General features: G+C 45.1%; 1 protein-coding gene across 3 annotated transcripts in view; it reads left to right on the forward strand.

Annotated features, from left to right (window-relative positions):
- Window positions 1–3,513: 3,513 nt before the first annotated feature.
- LOC144934608 (trafficking kinesin-binding protein 1-like) overlaps window positions 3,514–16,329 on the forward strand; it is a 77,344-nt gene continuing 64,528 nt past the window's right edge. Inside the window, exons 1-2 of one of the 3 annotated variants that reach the window (XM_078860611.1) lie at window positions 3,514–3,588; window positions 16,063–16,328. The gene's annotated coding sequence lies outside the window, so the exon portion shown is untranslated. Of the gene's footprint in view, window positions 3,589–12,371; window positions 12,405–15,915; window position 16,329 lie in introns of those variants that run through there. The other 2 variants (XM_078860615.1, XM_078860610.1) reach the window with 2 other exon arrangements.

The following is a 16,329-nucleotide window of genomic DNA, read 5'->3' on the forward strand; positions in this document are numbered from 1 at the left end:
GCGGGTTTTAACGACACATTTCTATATTTACGCGATCTAACCGAAAAAAAACCTCTTATGGAGGGTAATCCACCGTCACGTAGCCTGCGATAGGAATACAATGTTCACACCCACGAATTCTGGCTCCGTTGTGAGCTTCTCGCTGCTAGGCTATGTGGCCACCTGTCATCTCTACGCACCAAAAACGATATATTATTCCTGAAACACTTAAGAAAATGAACCGGCTTCATATGACACGTTTCTAGGTGGCGATGTTATTTACAGCAACCTGTGCCAAGCATTATTGACTGGTAATGCGCCACAGAAAGGAAAAAAAAACACATCTTGATTGCTCTAGTAGGATTACCCTGCTGATCCTAATGATAAGTCACACTAAGCCGCCTATGTCACAGAAGCACTGCCTCTAGCCCTCTAGAAGAGCACCGATCTTGCCAGGTGAAGAAGCTAAGCCATTTAATCGAGTTATTTGGACCCGCGCACCATTTCGCACAAGTAGATAATAAACTGGTTGTATGCTGAAATCTTATTCTGTGCAGTCGGCTCGTATTGCTGAATACATAGACACACATAAATGAGCTCTTTGGTAAGTAAAATGTTAATCAGATAATGTCAAATAAATTGACTTAGGTTGCACAGAATTATGGGAATACCAACAATAGTCTTCCACCATTGTGATGAGGTTAGACGTGCACTGTATTGTGTGCCATAGCCTGATCTGCTTACCAGGTTCAGCTGAGAATGTGGTTGTTTAAAGTATTGCGGCAGAACATATTCCAATGTTATACTGCTTGAACTTGTATTGGGTATCGTCAGTATTAAAATATCGAGCATATTTCAAGCTTGCGAGTTTTAAATCTCACTTGAGAATAAACTAATCATATTACAGTATCTCTGGAGCTGATAAAACAAGATCAGTATTCAACATTGTCACGGATTAACCAGTGCCCAGCATACGAATGTGGAATTCCTACCAGTGGTTTAGACCCAACAATGGTGATGAGCAGCGCTCAACACAAAGCTGAGCGCTTCGCCACAGCAACACAGTACGATGTGTGTCAATGGCAACGCTAGAGCAACACTTACATGCCACATGTGCTTACACGATGTACTTCAAACAATTTGCATTAATATGAATGAACAATACAGCCTCAGACATTAGACCAAAGCAAGTCATGTCTAAACTCATGTGATGGCCTGAACTCCATTAACATTTCACATTGCTCAACCGGGTGAGTTTACGTGAAGGAAATGGTCCGTGTTCGAGTGACTCAGAAAGTGACTGCTCACAGCAAGACATTGAGCCGCCAGCATTGCTGAGGGATGGGGTTCACATCCTATAGCACCTGCACGGTGTGGCCAGGTGACATCCTGGCAGAGCACTTTTACTCTCAGAAGGTCACAAGTTCAAAGCCCTGGTTGGAGGTCGACTTGGCCTATGACTCCTTGGAAGTTGCTAAAATTACTGCTACTTTGTGGAAATCCAATACTTATTATATGGGTAGACTGATGCCTCACATAGGAATGTTGAAGTTCCATTCCTGGCTCGACACGAACAGTCTACGTATATGAACACTGTCTTGTGTTCCTTTGAGATTATAAAAAGTTTGACCTCATTTTGATGCCCGTCCAAGTGAATGGTCCTATGTACAGTAAGAGTAATTAATGCTCTCAGCCAGCTCACCACTAAATGCACACGTGAATAATATTCTGTATATTATAGTTCACACTTATGTTTATATTATTTTTTTATTTTACGTGAATAAATTAAAGATCATAATTGGCAAAGCTTTATGAGCTCTCAGCCCAGTCTTCAATGACCACTCAACATTTGTATATACTGCTTGACTTTTCACTTAGTTCAATATATTCTACTTATAATGAATGAACACCTTATGTTTTACTTCCATACAACAAACATGCCTGGGTATATAAGAGTATGCCGCTGAGTGTGTATGAGTGGGCTGAAGAGAGATTTTAGAAATAATCATGACATTCTGGTACCATTCTCTAACAGGTGATGTTACATGTCCTGGCGTTAGAGCTCTGAATTGCATTGCGTTATCATCTCGTGGCAACACAGCTAGGGAACAATTAAAATGTGTATCAAAACTCGAGATTTTTTCAGATGAGTAATGGGGCAAAACTCATCTCCATCGGCAGTTTCATGCCAGAAATGAGACTACCGCATTCCCATAGCAGGGGCCAGCCTCCCCATCGGAAGACCACTGATAGCTTCCCACAAAGTGGTGATATTTTTCTTGCCCACAGAGGCCTGACACACTGATTAATCCCATTACCTGGATTTGAGTGCGACTCTAGCACTCTCACGACATGGCCACCCGGCTGAGTAAATTGCAAAATAATGATGACAAAAGGGGGTCTGGTCTCTCTTTAATTAGAGCTGTTAAGGATGCTTATGCATGAGCGAGCAAAGCCAGTGATTGCTAAGGCAAAGATGGCTTTGGCACGCAATAAACTCGTCCCTTCTGCCAGCAGCGTACTACATACTCGCCAGAGCTTTTGTTCTACGATCGCTGGGGCTTCCACCACGTGCCCAACCGGACGGATAATGTCAGTGTCTCTGTTGCACGTCCCCTTGGCATGGCAGATGCACCCGTGCTCACTGAACACATGTCCGCACTTGTCTGTTACTCTGTGACTCATGGCAGTGCACAAGCGTGGTCTCTGGTCAGTTGAAACTTGCATGTGTGGTGGTGAAAGTAACACGTGTGTGTGTGTCTTTCAATATGCGCAGGGATGTGTTCCAGTCAAGTAAGCAATCCATAATACAGGTTTTTTTTTGGGTTAGATCTCGTAAATATATAAATGTGTTGTTAAACCCGCCATCACCCGACACAGCCAACTAGTAAGGTTTGTCACGTAAACAGAACGTGCCAATTCGTCACTAGTACAGCACGCCGGTGTGTTGGAGATTTAAGCCACAACGTTTACAATCTCAGTACGACGTTTCGCCAATAATTACAACTAGCTTCATTAGGCAACAGCCAGATTTGTGGAAAAGTCCACCTGTTTCATTCCTAAAATAGAGGCGTAGATGGGATGTTCGCGAAAGCCTGCGTGGTAAACCAAGTAACCAATCATTGCATTGTATTGTATACATTTTGGCCTGTTTGCAATTCATAGCCCTTTTCCAAGTGCGTTATGGATAAACCATAGATTTACAAAAACTGCTGAGCAGCAGGCACATTGGCCCTGCTTTATAACGTATACACAGCATGGCTATGGTTGCTAAATAATACATAATCACACAATGGCATATACAATGCAGTAGTGTTGGATCGTTCGTTTTAATCCGCCATCTTCTATTGGACCATGCTGGTTGGTCACATTGCATTGGGCCACACGTGTGACACGGCAACACCTAGGAACCTCTTACCCAGTCTGCTGGAAGGAAAGGGGGCATTGTGTTGTTTTCTCTACGCTCTTGTTGACCAATGTTTCCATTTTGTGGTATGCTGCGTGTCACACGTCTAATTTCTCTCGCCTCTGCAGCGCAAGTGCAGGAAACAAAACGCCACACCCTGTTCCTGTGCAACCGCAAGCAGTGAAGCAGCAGCAGAAGCCAAGGTAAGTCTGGACATAGGCAGCGGTGGCGTCTCGCCATTGGGAGCCAGTGGGGCCAGCGGCGACGGTGGGACCGGGCCCCCAACTCGTGACGAAATAATTTTAACAAACTTGAACGACACATACCTGCTTATGATAAACATTTACATGCCCCTTTCTCAATCCCCAACCTCCGTTCTCCCCCTATCCCCTTCCCTGCCCTGCCAATATATTTATCAACTGGTCACCACTGATAACCAGATGCATATTCAGTTATCTCAAATGGTTATGAGTAACTTAAGACATGCAGAGCAACGTTTTTAACATTCATAATATTTCTCATAAGTATACTGTATGTGTTTTTTGATAGAGGCAAAGACAATTTGAAGTGTGCACAACTTTCCTTAGTTCTGAGCCAGTGGTGGAAATTCTCCCTATAATTCCACCACTCTTGACTGCCCACATATTGGGGACGTTAATAGTATCAAGCCTGGAGTAACGGTGCGCCGAGTTGACTCTAGACTGAGATTAGTATTCACAAACCTGGATTGAGAGGTTTCCACTTTGCCGCGGCTATCACCTGGCCGGGTAATGTTAATGGTTATATAATACTGCTGAACAACATATTGACATATTTCCACATTTATTTTGAAGACTGTCATAGTTTCTCTTGGCAACGAGGACATTTCCGTAATAACACAATGAGGAAGTTCGTCACGATTACACCTCTGTTTCCAGTGCTGTCACGGTATACAGGGGGTGATGGATAGGTCCATTTCGTGATATAGAAAGTGGTGACCGACTTTCATGAAACTTTGTAAATGCTCTCCAGAACGCCCTTCGAGTGCTGTGCACTTGGCCCATTGATGTAACGTTGATCCCTGCTCAGGATTACTGTTTCATTTTATTCTTCAAACCACTCATGTTGCTGATACAAAATTGCTTTCACCTCAATTGACTTTCACTGTGGTCAAATGTGCAAGTCACTTGGGGCCAGGTTTAGTTCGTGAGTATGGATTTTCTCAGGATTGTTGTATTGTTCAGATTTATAAAAAAAAATTCAGTTTACACACAAGCCATGTGTTTTAAACAGTTTTAAAATGTGTTTATCAATGCCTATAGTAATTGGTAACCCTTAAACATTCTGTACCTTTAAACTTAGTTGTTTTTCTCGGTGTTGTGGCACCACTTCTTGTATGTTAAGCCATATATTTGTGCTCGCCCCCAGTATATTTGTGGGATTTCCCCAGATACTCTCACACAAAAAACCCCAACACTCCTTAAAATGGCATTGGCTAAGCATTCCAGTGCAGGACCCTCCTGAAAAGCTTTTTTGAGACTCGGCAAGGCTTTCCTGGATAAACAAAGGACATGAATAATATTATCAGCCACACAGCTGGTCATGTACACCGGAATTCGGAAGGCCTCGTGTTCACTGGACCTTGGTAGTACATTGTAAGTCGTGTCGAGGACGCTCGAGGTAGGGGTGTAGTTTTGGCAAGATTGTTGGCTGACATTATGGTAAATTTGGCTTGTGACTGTGACGGTAAAACTGTGTAGGGCTCTTCGTTTGGCAGCCATCATTTTGGCATTTTCCATCTCTGTAAAAACAAAGGTCGTTGTTAACCTCTTTTTCGGTCTGTTTGTCTGTTTTCTATCCGTTTATGCATTTAGTTGCTTTGATATTTTAAACTACTGTATTGTGTATGCCATGTCTCTTGTATTGGCGTAACTGTCATTTATAATGCCCCCTGCCATGCATCCGATGCATTGTTTTTCAAAAAATAATGTTTGAATATTCTTTAAGTGATTTTGTGTGCGCCTCATTGCTACAATCTTTTACGTGAGTTTGGCCACATTCTGCCAACAGCGGCTATGAAGCTTGGACTTGTTCTTTAGGTCGCAGCATGTGTTCTTGGCCTCTGTTACTGTCCTGTGACAGTGATGTTGATGCCGAGTTGCCAAAACAATACTTAAGCAACTCGGTCACCATGCTGACCTGGCTGAATGATAGTGCTTCAATCAATCATGCCTGAAACGCACAGACATAGACAGATACCCACACACAGATGTGCACACACACAAAGATAAAGACACACCGTATAGTCATGCAGACTGTTGGGGCAAGTGCTGTTAGCAAGCACTTCTGCAGCCGAGTATGGCACACGAGGTGTTGGCGTAGCTAGCACCATGCCTGGCCGCCTTTGCTCAGTGCTGATGTTTACATAAGTCACCTGGTACTCGTTTAAGGTTGAGTTGACCTAGGGGAGGCCCAGAACCGGTTCTGATAATAGCCACTGATGTTGGCTGGGTCTGAAAATCAAGCTCAGGTCACTGAGTTTGTAACGCAATGTACTCACCACGATGCCACCACACATACAAAGACAAAGATCCTCGCATAGTCTTAACAGACTGTAAGAGCAAGTGCTGTTAGCGAGCACCTATGAAGGCCGGAACGGTACACGAGGGAGTGGGTGGCCAGCACCACGCCCGACCGCCTTTGTCTCCCCAGTGGTGATGTCTACACACCACACCAGGCTGAGGCTGAGTTGACCGAGGGGAGGCCCTGGGCCGATTCAGATAATCGTCACTGGTGTTGGCCGTGAGCCAGAATCAACTCGGGTCGCCGGGTTCGTAGCGTGGCTTAGCGCTAACCAATCCATTACCACTCCATTACCACTTACACACGCGCACACACACACACGTAAAGACAAAGATATATACTTAAGCGCTTGAGGTGCACATTAGTTAATGCCAGCACATCACACAAGGTCAATGCATTGCGGGCGCCATGTCTGACCAAAATAGCCACCCCCACGGTGTGTGTATACATACCAAACGAGGTACTCATTTTGGAAAAGAGTCAACCTAAGTGAGGTCTAAGACATGTTTGGATTCCAACTCTCACTGGTGTTGTGCAACTTTTTGAAAAAATTTTACTAAAAAAACTCAGATATAAGTTGAGTTGCACAATGTACATCATCTTCTCATATACTGTTCATGCATTGCCGGTTATTGCATTGCATACATAAAAAATGTATTTTTTTAAATTCATGCATTAATTCATATTACTCCACAAACATTTTAATAATGGACACTTCCCAATGAACAATTCTCACAAAGACACATATTGAGCAAATGTATTCACAGTAATTTTCATGCAAAAGGAAAAATGTACCAAACCACATGATTTGCCCCATGTGTGTTGAACTTTTTCTATATATATTAAACAAATCCCTCTTGCCAAGATCCTTGCTTCCATTTACAGAGTTGTATCCGTTACTCACGTCCTGTCCTAGTGAAACAGAATCAATCGGCAAAAATAACTTGAGTTTATCCCCAGAACCATAACATTTGCTCCAGCCCTCGTCTACTTGGAGGTCTGAACTCCTGCCGGCTGTGTTGTTTCTTTTATTAACAGCGTTATCAGAATGCTCGGTTGCTGGAGCAGAGGGAGATAAATGGGGAAGAGGAAGGTGGGGTCAAGTCTTTGGGACATCTGGAACAACGGTGAGGGCGATGTGGTCTCAGGAGCCAATGGAGAGATCTGAGTTAGTTAGTTTAACACGAAGGCTTTCGCGACCACTATTATCCATAATGGAGGGTTTTTTTGGGGTGATGTGGTTTCGTACGAACGACACGTTTAGCGACAGCATTCTGCATCATCAAGGGTATGTACGTGAGCAATATAGGGAGGCTATCGAGGAGAGATTTGCAGTAGTCAATTGGCGGCAGATGTGGTGACGACAACATTCAAAGGTCTGCATGAATTAAATTCATGATCCCGATTGATGCACTGCTATCATATGGACACCTGACAGCTCTGTGAGTTTGGGAGTTTTACTAATCAACAACAACTGCAGGCCTTTACCTGCAAAGTTATAGATTACATAAATACCACTTCAAGGTTAGTCTGTAGTATTTAGGTGATGGGTATGGCTCCTGCCATCATAACGTGGAATTTCCACTGCCGGGGATGACAGCTCATCCGCAGTGATGAGTGCCATCCGGTGGCTGCGTTGAGCAGAGGGACACTGACTTGGACTTTTGGGTCTGCAATGCAGACTTGATTTAACTGTCCTGGCAGAAGTTATCTCGCTATTGCAATTTTTCGAGCGCCAGGCCAGAGCGTGATATTAATAGGCTGAGTTATCAAGCTGTGCACGCTGGCTATCTACCGATGACCTCGTTTCTGTTGCAAAGAGGTAAACGGCGAGAGCGGTGACCGGCGTAGAGAAGCGGTGTCATGAGTTCGCCGAATTGTTCTGCGGACGACACGCGACACGTTCGCTCCCAGCCACTGTAAGTATCCCAGTGTTATGTTTCACCTGCTGCTTAGCAGTGGTCCCGCTCAGCCGTTGTGTGTACAGTTTTGAAGTTCCTGCTGTATTCAGTATTGAATGTGCTCCGTACGCTTGGCTTGTGTGTGTGTGTGGAGACTGGGCGTTTCCTAGGTCGACTCAGCGTCAAATGAGTACCTGATGCGGTGTGTAAACATCGCCACTGGGGAGACAAAGGGGCCCGGGTGTGATGCTGGCCACCCACCCCCTCGTGTGCCATGCAGGCTTTCATAGATGCTCGCTAACAAGACTTGCCCCAACAGTCTGTTAAGGCTATCCGGGGGATTTTTGTCTTTGTGGAGACTGGGTGACCGGTCGTGTATTGCACTAAGACCTCCGGGGACCTGGGTTTGATTCCGTGTCTCCTTGCTCGAGTGAATATGGTGGGGTGCTCGTATATGTTGTCAATTGTAAACATTCCGTGATACTATGACAGGACAACCACAGTTGGCTTCCTACCAAGTGGTACTCATTTAGTTGACCCCAGAGAACTTTTGATTTAAAGCTTTCGTGACTGCAGGGATTCATCTTCTTGGTTCTTTCGGTAAAGTCACTTAGAAGGGGAGTAATAAAAGAATAAAAATAAAACAATAAAATAATTCTCACGACGTTTCGGCCACAACGCAAGCAGCCGTCCTCAGGTGAAGACCAGGTCTGTCGGCTGCTTGCGTTGTGGCCGAAACGTCGTGAGAATTATTTTATTATGTTTTATTTTTATTATTTTATTACTTCCCTTCTACGTGACTTTACCGAAAGAACCACGAAAATGAAACCCAGAGAACTTATTCGGTTAATAAAATGAGTGTCACTTTGTGGGAAGCAACAGTGGTTGTCATCCTGACGGATAGACTCGCCCCGACTATAATCACGTGGAATTTCCACCTTGTGCTCGGCACCATCAATGCAGAGGAGTAGTTGCTCAAAGCTAGTTTTAGCAGGGACACTTTTTTTTACTTTTAAAAATAAAATCTCCGCATGGCTGCTGTTAGCCAGGCAATAAAAATAACCTGGATGTCATCTTCCCTGGTTAAATTTAGATCATTTCCCAGATTTATTTACGCATTCTGTGATGACTGCCGTTTTGTATGTATGTTGAACTTCTTTCGCACAGTACGTAGCCAACCTTGCTTATCGGAGGTGCGGGGGAAGGACGACAAATTATGGAGTGTGCATGTGTAGTGGTTTACTGTGACTGGTTATTCCAGCAGTGTTCAACTTACAAGTGCATAGTGAGTGGAATTGATTGAGGATGTAAGTGGATGTTAGTGCCCCAGCAATAGCTTTCTGTAATTCTCAAGTCAGAATTTAGTGTGAATGTTTACCAAGTTTGCTTTATGCCCTCTCTGTATATCAAGTTTCTTGCCAATCCGATTGTTAAAAGTAAAAGTGTCTCCCTGCTCGAATGTGCGTTGGATGATGCTCATCAATATTGGTGGCACTGAACCAGCGGTAGAAATTACAGATTCCCATACCAAGGGAATCGCTTCCGATCAAGATTTCACCTCGCAACATTTCGATGGCACGTCACACACTCTAACCAGAGTGGCCCCACCATAGCAATGAGCACAAATGCAATTTCATACCACCACAAGAGAGAGGGCAAAACTGCTAAATCTCTGTTGTTAAAATGAATAAATCCTTAAGATTGGGAACACTTATAAGCTTACTGGTAATATACATGGCCATTGTCATTATACTCATTTTATATAAAATGTGGAGGGGTTTTAAACGTATGCTTATGGATTTTTTCATGCATTCTCATCATATATTAGATGCGCCTTCTGCTCACACAACTACATTATGTGATCATAACCACCACCACCATTGCCGTCATCATTAAAAACAAGCGGTCACGAGGCTGACGGAGACGTGGTGAGAGCGCGCACAAGTCCGAATGCAAGTGTCCAATTTTAGCAGCATCACCGTCCACCCACTAACGCTTCTTCCATGTTCGTTGCCAAGGGTCTGGGGAATGCGGCAGAGGGGATGAAAAGGAACAAAACGCGGCGCAAAAAATCTGCAGCTCCAAAACGGCTCGAGTCAAGTTCATGCAGCAGCAGTGGTTTTTTCTCCCGCCCCCCCTCTCTCTGTCTCCCCCCCCCCTCTCTCCCCCCCCCCCTCTCTCTGTCTCCCCCCCCCTCTCTGTGCTGCGTGCGCGTGTGCAAACCCGCACGTAAGCACGGGCCGCACGATTTGCATGAAAAGTACTTCGGTGCGCCGAGACCCCATTGGCCGAGAGCGGAATAATTAGCGGAGTGATGTGGAAGCCCTCTTCACAGCGGTGCCCACTTTGCCTTCGGAGCGCAGCTGCTGCGGAGACCATTTAAATCGCGCGTCCCAGACGCACGTGGCAGGGAGCCGCACACTCGGCCTCCGATGCTCGGAAGGGGCTCGCGCTGATTCGGGAATCGCCGCGGGGATTAATCATGCTCTACTCCTCTCTCAGGTCGGTGTGTCCACGCAGTGGTTGGCGCGCTGCGCGCTGCTCCGGTGAGGATATCAAGCACCTAGACGGATGTTTTGAAGTAAATGATGACATTTTCTATTGTTGATAAGTCGTACGGCGTTTTGGGAATCGGCGATCATCAATATTCGTCACTTTTTTTCCCCAATCGACAAACAAGCCCAAGGATATCCCAGCTCAAATGTGCATTGTCCTTTGCTCATCTCCACCGGTGACTCTGGCACAGACCGTTTCCGCATAATACAACCCCTTGTTAACTTTACATAAAGTGGTTGTGCTGCTGTTACGAGGGGTGATGTAAAAAGCGTACGGTCTCACATAGCAAACAATGACGACTGTGATGGCGATGCGTTGTGCTTTTGCAAGGTCCCCTTGCAGTGCGTTGCGCTTTGTCCATCGGCGTTCTGGGGTTTTAAACCCTCCCTGGAAGAACTCTTTGTCTTGTTCCTCAAACCACTCCTCAAATCAAACCACACGTCACGGTCGAGGGTAAACTTAATTCCCCCGCGATGCATTTTTCTTCCTGTGGAAACATGTGGAAGGAACTAAGAACATGGTTTCTCGAGAATTGGCCTCCTCCAGTTAAAGTTTACGTGATTTTTTGGTCCACGTCACAACGATGTTGTGCCTTTGTCTAGTATTTTGCAACATATATGAAGCAAAAACATAGATTTTTTTTTACAAAGGCACTTTGATGCACGTGTCACGAGTTTAGGAATAATAACTAAATCAGTGAATTAATCCAGCAATATATCAACATCAGAATCTTTATTAACACTGGGGGAATCCGATGACCTATGAAGCCCTTTTCCCAGATGTCCAGTAGGTTTTCACAGATACATATATGGTTATTCCAGAGAGCTAAAATGTTAACGACCACTCTGTAGCTTCTTATAACCTGAATAAAAATTATTCTCGTGCTTATTGTTAGTAGCAGCAATAATTTGCAGCTCTTGGTCAATCCACTGCTGGATGAAGGCACCCCATGCTTTGCTGATCTTGGGTGTTGTTTGACCATACTTCGATATGTCCTTTAGCTCGGGTATGTGAAATGTTGGGACCAGTTTCAATAACACTCGACATTGATGTTAGCCGTGGCTGGAGAATTTCGCTCGGGTAACCGAGTTCATGACACACAGGACAACAGCGTTTTAATTTGCACAAAGTGAAAGTCACTTTATCGACCCTGAATGAACAATGGGCCGAGTAAACTCTCTAGTAGTGTGATAATCGGTTTTTTACCCTTTTATCTGGCAACAAAACTGACACCTTTTTTACGAGGAGTCATGTTTGCATAGACCACAATACCTGCAGTCATAATGCAAACAAATAACATAGATGCTTACCCCGAGCTCTCATACTCTGATGGTGCATTGTCTTTGAGTTGTGCGCCCTTTGGCGTCATCTGTTCCACCACCATGTGAGACTAGGCTCTAAAGAAAGCTGTCTCGGGTGTGGACCAATCAACTTCAAGGACAGTGCACATTATCAGAGTTAAACATAACTCTTATGACTGCAGGTATTGTGGTCTATGCAAACATGACTCCTCGTAAAAAAGGTGTCAGTTTTGTTGCCAGATAAAAGGGTAAAAAAACAATTATCATATTTTGTTACTGGCAAATGAGGTTCCAATGGTCTCTAGTAGTGTGTCAAATTAGTGACAGCTCGTTCGATCGCGAGCTGGGCGTCCCCAATCAGAGGGGGCCCGCAGATGAATTTTGCGTCTCATAAACACGACGTTCAAAAAGCGCCTCTGGTAATTCTGGGCCCATGTCGAGGTGGCATAAGGTACCTTTCGTCAAACGCTTTGCAGCGGATGTGAGTGTGGTGGGGGAGCAGGCTTGTGTGTGGCATTTTGATTAGGCAGCCCTTTCTCTCCATCCTGCTGGCAGTCTGCCAAGCAGCCCCACCCCCCCGCCCACTGTGTATGCAATACGTACTTCACCAGCCTCCACATCTCGGCTCCAGCCTCCCTTCGTTTGTTCTCAGCAGCTATAGGCAAGCGGAGGCTGCAGTTGCTGTCATGGGCTTCGTAAGTACGTATGCACGCTGAACTTCTTGCGCACCGTACGTAGATAACCGTGCTAATCGGAGGTGTGGAAGAAGGGCAATTAACTAAATACAAAAAGCAGTTCTGTGTGCGTGTTGAAATTCGTTCACACTGTACGAAGCCAACTGTGCTGAGCGGATTTATAAAGAAATGAGTTTTCAATTGTCTGCACGTGTGCCAGGAAGGGACCAATACTCAGGTCATATAACACGAGGCCGACAGTGATTCTTAGTAACTAGGTTCGAAACCGGGTTTGAATCTACCATAGTTAAACGTGGTTCTGAAGTGCCGTGAGTTGGTGGCATCAGCCCAGCCACCAAAGATCGCACGAGAAAATCCTTGATGCTGCAGTTTGATTTTTACTTAATTCGGCAATTTCTAACATGGAGAGTTGAAAATGATTGGTTTAATCACCGTGCACTAAATGCAATTAGCAGGGCACATCAAAAGATCGAGTGAACGAGCGGCTTGTTTAAGTTACTTCAGAAGTAGTTCTGGAAGTCCTCTTTTGGCCTGCGCTATCGGCACGATGCACTGCACTGCCACTGCTCATAATCCCTATGACACAAGTGGAATATAATTGTGGGATTTAAAATAATGTGCACAGCAGTGCAGTTTGTGCGTGCAGCAGCTTGGGATTACCTTGTTTTGCTTGAAGGAGCACATTTTCTTTATCCAATTTATTTCCATTTGTTTAACTGATGCTAGTTGTAATTACTGGCGAAACGTCGTACTCAGATTGTAAATGTTGTGGCTTGGCTCTCCAACACATCGGTTTGTTGTACTAGTGACGAATTGGCCACGTTCTGTTTACGTGACAAACCTTACTAGTTGGCTGTATCGGGTGGTGGCGGGTTTAACAACACATTTATATATTTTAATTTGAAGCTTTCGTGACTGCAGGAATCCATACTATTTGGTTCTTTTGATAAAGTCCCATAGGTATAGAATATAATAAATCACGACGTTTCGGGCGCAACACAAGCGTCCGTCGTGCTTTCCCACCTGATGACGGACGCTTGTGTTGCGCCCGAAATGTCGTGATTTATTTTATTTTATACCTACGTGACTTTACCGAAAGAACCAAGGAGTATTTATATATTTACACGATCTAACCTAAAAAAAACTTTATTATGGATTATTTCCTTTTGTTCAGAGGCAATCATCTCTGTTGAAGGCCCTAACCATTGGTGTAAATTCCACGTTCCTGTGGCAAGTTCCATGAGAAAACTACATGTTAAATATTCACAAAGCACAACATGGTATTCGTATTGATTTATTTTTCAGGTTGTGAGTGCATTATTCAGTCACAGTGCCACTCTGCAGGATATTATAGTGGTTATCTTTTAACCTGGAAAAGCCTCAACTAAGTCATAGCAATGCTTTTCAGGAGGTCCTCCTACTTGGAATGTTTGGACAATTTCCTTTATGTAGTCGTGCGTGTGGGAATAAACCAGAAATCCCAGAGAAAACCGATGTATATGATGGAATACCGCTCAAAATAACCATCGATATGTTGGCAACCCACTTACCATATTTCTTGCTACATCTCTGCAAGTGGGTAGCACAGTCATCTCTGCACAATGCAGCAGCCTCATATTCAAAGCACTGTCATTAAATTGTGCCCCAAGTTCCCCAGCATGCTATACATATTTCAGCATGACCAGAGGGCAGTACAGCAAATATCAATTGTAGTGTACTATGCTGCAACATCTTTGCTCCCTACCTTCGCCAACCCGCACTGACCAGCGTGGTGAAGTATGGTACAATGAAAACCCCCACAATCTGCGCGGTGTGGGCGAGGGCCTCATCCAACAGGGGATTGACAAAAAGGCCCGCACGTGTACAGACGAGTGATGCTGTAGAAGGTTAAACGATCAACACATTTTTACACCGGTACTCTGTAGCTAAATGATAGCTTTTTTTGCATGCTTACAGTTTTGTTTAAACCACTTTTATACCATGGTCGATGTCAAATCCACACCGCATGACCACGTGACCGAATGTCAGTCTCTTGCCTGGAATTCAAACCCAGGGCCTCGGCGTTCCTGGCTTGGCACTCTGACACGAATATAGAAAAGCAATCCAGAGCCACCCAACCTCCTCACTTTTAGTAAAAAAAAATTGTTTTTGCCGTTGCTAAATAACGTTGTGACTTTTAAGGCATTTCTGCACACAATCAGTCATGGCTTGTTTAGAACTTGCAGTTATGACTGTCCCGTGGAATGTTCACAGTGGTGTTCCGTGGTCTGCCTGCCTCTATATATGGCCTGGTAACCGTCGTAGGAACAAGTCCTCTCATGCACCGTGTTTATAGAATGCACTGCGTTTTGATAATCAAACAAAAACATACGTTTGTCATAAAATAACAGGTTAATAAAAACAACATTTTGTTGTAAATATTTTTGTATTGATCCAACCACGGGGGGGGGGGGGGGTTGTACAACTTCCGCGACAGGTGAGTGATGCATAGCGGGATAGACAGCTCGTACAGACAACCAACGCGGACGTGTAGGACCAGAGCGTTATGTGGTACGTGCGTCAGATCCCTTCGGGAAAGGAAGGGGGGAAAGGGGGGAGGGGGGTCAGTGACATTTCAAGTTCAGTCAAGTAAACTGAGGGTCTCTGGAGTGGAATTCACGAGGGAGCCCCAGATTTGGGTGAACTCCCCTTCCCTATTCTTCCGTTTCAGGCTCAGGTGTTCTAAAGCTGCAAGGGCGATTCGGGAGTTATGCCAGAGGGTGAATGAGTGGGCCCCATGATTCTTCCATGAGCTCAGCATGGTCTTTCTAACCGAAATGTTAAATGCTTGGAGAAGGGCATGTTGGTGCCTGGTGATACCTTGGGGTTTAATGCCCAGGACGGAGGATTCAATGCTAGGTAGTATCTCTGTGCCAGACATCACCACGTTGTACAGATCGATTATTTTATCAACGAATGTCCTGATGGTGGGACAGTCCTAGAAGGCGTGAATGTACGTTTGGATGGTGAACAGTTTTCTTTTTACTGTCACTCAGAGAAAAGGCAAGATCTCAACATGTCAGCTGAAAGGCCTTTTTTTCCAAAATATTGACATTTACAACAAAGTCTGAAAAAATCCTGGTCGATGAGGTCCGTAATGCTTGGTGATGGAACTCACTTGGAAGCAATAGGATAACTTGTATAGTTCTCAAAACATCAAGATTACTAATTAATTGAATTATACAACTTTAATATTGTACATTTTGTGCATATATCCGTGACTGCAAAAGTGATCATTTCATTTCACCAGAGATCCTGGTTTAATCACAGGTGGCTAAAACCTGGATTTAACCCTAGAACCTCGGCAGGGCCAACCCACCATTCTGGCATGTGCATTAGTCCACTGAACCACCACTGGTCATGAATACCACTTGACCTTGACATTAATAAGAATTATGGTATTGTAGTGGCATCCAGAGGTTGGTGACCAAGGCGACAGACAATGTGATACTGTGAGAACAGAGCTAGGGGGTCAGTTGTCAATTGTCCAGTGGCGACTTGATCTCGCAGAAGAATGCAAAAGCGGGGTGTGCTGGCTTCAGTCGCATTCCGTGTGATGACCTCTTGACCTTGACTGACGACGACGATAATGGCGATAACAGCGATGACCACCTGTCTTGCAGGTGCCCTGATGAGCAGCTGACCGGCGGCGAGCTCTGTCCTCCTGGTCGGCTCTTCTGCCTGCCCGACAGTCCGCCCAGGTCCTGTGCGACCCATGGGCTGTGCCCCAGCGGTGGTGGCGGCGCGGTGACGCAGGGCAAGCTGGAGTGCCCCGCCGAGACGCCGAGCAGAGGAGAGGGCGCGTGGTGCGAGCCGGAGCGGCGCTATGGCACGCTCGTGGGGAATGAGCCGCGACGGACGACGCTCAGAGATGCCAGCACCATCACGGG

Source organism: Lampetra fluviatilis, chromosome 10, assembly GCF_964198595.1.
Source record: "Lampetra fluviatilis chromosome 10, kcLamFluv1.1, whole genome shotgun sequence".
In the NCBI taxonomy this organism is placed as follows: Eukaryota; Metazoa; Chordata; class Hyperoartia; order Petromyzontiformes; family Petromyzontidae; genus Lampetra; species Lampetra fluviatilis.